The sequence below is a fragment of the Carcharodon carcharias genome, chromosome 27, assembly GCF_017639515.1.
Source record: "Carcharodon carcharias isolate sCarCar2 chromosome 27, sCarCar2.pri, whole genome shotgun sequence".
Taxonomy (NCBI): domain Eukaryota; kingdom Metazoa; phylum Chordata; class Chondrichthyes; order Lamniformes; family Lamnidae; genus Carcharodon; species Carcharodon carcharias.
The window spans coordinates 6,593,099-6,596,419 of NC_054493.1; positions in this window are offsets into that span (position 1 = coordinate 6,593,099).

A 3,321-nucleotide genomic window follows, 5' to 3' on the forward strand; every position below is an offset into this window, starting at 1 on the left:
GCTGTTTAAATAGGGAAGTGGAGTGAGTGAGGTCCCACAGTTTAAACAGCAGCCCCACCCACTGAAACCAGAAGCTCAGCTTCCTGTCCCCGCCTCCAGCACAGATTTCAATTCTCTACAAGTTATTTAGTTATTCAACAGGCGGAGGATCAGCTTCATTAATAAATTAAAGATCCAGTCACACTTTGTCCTGGTCATTTATCTCAAAGGTAAACAGTTTGTGTACAACAGATAAACTGAGACAGTAGTCAGTGTGAAACTCCCTGAGAGAGGAGGACTGAGGGACAGCAGTCAGTGTGAAACTCCCTGAGAGAGGGGGACTGAGGGACACCAGTCAGTGTGAAACTCCCTGAGAGAGGAGGACTGAGGGACACCAGTCAGTGTGAAACTCCCTGAGAGAGGAGAACTGAGGGACACCAGTCAGTGTGAAACTCCCTGAGAGAGGAGGACTGAGGGACACCAGTCAGTGTGAAACTCCCTGAGAGAGGAGGACTGAGGGACAGCAGTCAGTGTGAAACTCCCTGAGAGAGGGGGACTGAGGGACACCAGTCAGTGTGAAACTCCCTGAGAGAGGAGGACTGAGGGACAGCAGTCAGTGTGAAACTCCCTGAGAGAGGAGGACTGAGGGACAGCAGTCAGTGTGAAACTCCCTGAGAGAGGGGGACTGAGGGACAGCAGTCAGTGTAAAACTCCCTGAGAGAGGAGGACTGAGGGACACCAGTCAGTGTGAAACTCCCTGAGAGAGGAGGACTGAGGGACACCAGTCAGTGTGAAAATCCCTGAGAGAGGGGGACTGAGGGAGAGCAGTCAGTGTGAAACTCCCTGAGAGAGGGGAATGAGGGACACCAGTCAGTGTGAAACTCCCTGAGAGAGGAGGACTGAGGGACACCAGTCAGTGTGAAACTCCCTGAGAGAGGAGGACTGAGGGACACCAGTCAGTGTGAAACTCCCTGAGAGAGGGGGACTGAGGGACAGCAGTCAGTGTGAAACTCCCTGAGAGAAGGACTGAGGGACACCAGTCAGTGTGAAACTCCCTGAGAGAGGAGGACTGAGGGACACCAGTCAGTGTGAAACTCCCTGAGAGAGGAGGACTGAGGGACACCAGTCAGTGTGAAACTCCCTGAGAGAGGAGGACTGAGGGACAGCAGTCAGTGTGAAACTCCCTGAGAGAGGAGGACTGAGGGACAGCAGTCAGTGTGAAACTCCCTGAGAGAGGGGGACTGAGGGACAGCAGTCAGTGTGAAACTCCCTGAGAGAGGAGGCCTGAGGGTTACCAGTCAGTGTGAAACTCCCTGAGAGAGGGGGACTGAGGGACAGCAGTCAGAGTGAAACTCCCTGAGAGAGGAGGACTGAGGGACACCAGTCAGTGTGAAACTCCCTGAGAGAGGAGGACTGAGGGACAGCAGTCAGTGTGAAACTCCCTGAGAGAGGAGGACTGAGGGACAGCAGTCAGTGTGAAACTCCCTGAGAGAGGAGGACTGAGGGACAGCAGTCAGTGTGAAACTCCCTGAGAGAGGGGGACTGAGGGACAGCAGTCAGTGTGAAACTCCCTGAGAGAGGAGGCCTGAGGGTTACCAGTCAGTGTGAAACTCCCTGAGAGAGGGGGACTGAGGGACAGCAGTCAGCGTGAAACTCCCTGAGAGAGGAGGACTGAGGGACAGCAGTCAGTGTGAAACTCCCTGAGAGAGGAGGACTGAGGGACAGCAGTCAGTGTGAAACTCCCTGAGAGAGGAGGACTGAGGGACAGCAGTCAGTGTGAAACTCCCTGAGAGAGGGGGACTGAGGGACAGCAGTCAGTGTGAAACTCCCTGAGAGAGGGGGACTGAGGGACAGCAGTCAGTGTGAAACTCCCTGAGAGAGGGGGACTGAGGGACACCAGTCAGTGTGAAACTCCCTGAGAGAGGAGGACTGAGGGACAGCAGTCATTGTGAAACTCCCTGAGAGAGGAGGACTGTGGGACACCAGTCAGTGTGAAACTCCCTGAGAGAGGAGGACTGAGGGACAGCAGTCAGTGTGAAACTCCCTGAGAGAGGACGACTGAGGGACACCAGTCAGTGTGAAACTCCCTGAGAGAGGAGGACTGAGCGACAGCAGTCAGTGTGAAACTCCCTGAGAGAGGAGGACTGAGCGACAGCAGTCAGTGTGAAACTCCCTGAGAGAGGAGGACTGAGGGACAGCAGTCAGTGTGAAACTCCCTGAGAGAGGAGGACTGAGGGACAGCAGTCAGTGTGAAACTCCCTGAGAGAGGAGGACTGAGGGACAGCAGTCAGTGTGAAACTCCCTGAGAGAGGAGGACTGAGGGACAGCAGTCAGTGTGAAACTCCCTGAGAGAGGAGGACTGAGGGACACCAGTCAGTGTGAAACTCCCTGAGAGAGGAGGACTGAGGGACAGTAGTCAGTGTGAAACTCCCTGAGAGAGGACGACTGAGGGACACCAGTCAGTGTGAAACTCCCTGAGAGAGGAGGACTGAGGGACACCAGTCAGTGTGAAACTCCCTGAGAGAGGAGGACTGAGGGACACCAGTCAGTGTGAAACTCCCTGAGAGAGGAGGACTGAGGGACAGTAGTCAGTGTGAAACTCCCTGAGAGAGGACGACTGAGGGACACCAGTCAGTGTGAAACTCCCTGAGAGAGGAGGACTGAGGGACACCAGTCAGTGTGAAACTCCCTGAGAGAGGAGGACTGAGGGACAGCAGTCAGTGTGAAACTCCCTGAGAGAGGAGGACTGAGGGACAGCAGTCAGTGTGAAACTCCCTGAGAGAGGAGGACTGAGGGACAGCAGTCAGTGTGAAATTCCCTGAGAGAGGGGGATTGATGGACAGCAGTCAGTGTGAAACTCCCTGAGAGAGGAGGACTGAGGGACAGCAGTCAGTGTGAAACTCCCTGAGAGAGGAGGACTGAGGGACAGCAGTCAGTGTGAAACTCCCTGAGAGAGGAGGACTGAGGGACAGCAGTCAGTGTGAAACTCCCTGAGAGAGGAGGACTGAGGGACAGCAGTCAGTGTGAAACTCCCTCAGAGAGGAGGACTCAGCGACACCAGTCAGTGTGAAACTCCCTGAGAGAGGAGGACTAAGGGACACCAGTCAGTGTGAAACTCCCTGAGAGAGGAGGACTGAGGGACAGCAGTCAGTGTGAAACTCCCTGAGAGAGGAGGACTGAGGGACAGCAGTCAGTGTGAAACTCCCTGAGAGAGGAGGACTGAGGGACAGCAGTCAGTGTGAAACTCCCTGAGAGAGGGGGACTGAGGGACACCAGTCAGTGTGAAACTCCCTGAGAGAGGGGGACTGAGGGACAGCAGTCAGTTTGAAACTCCCTGAGAGA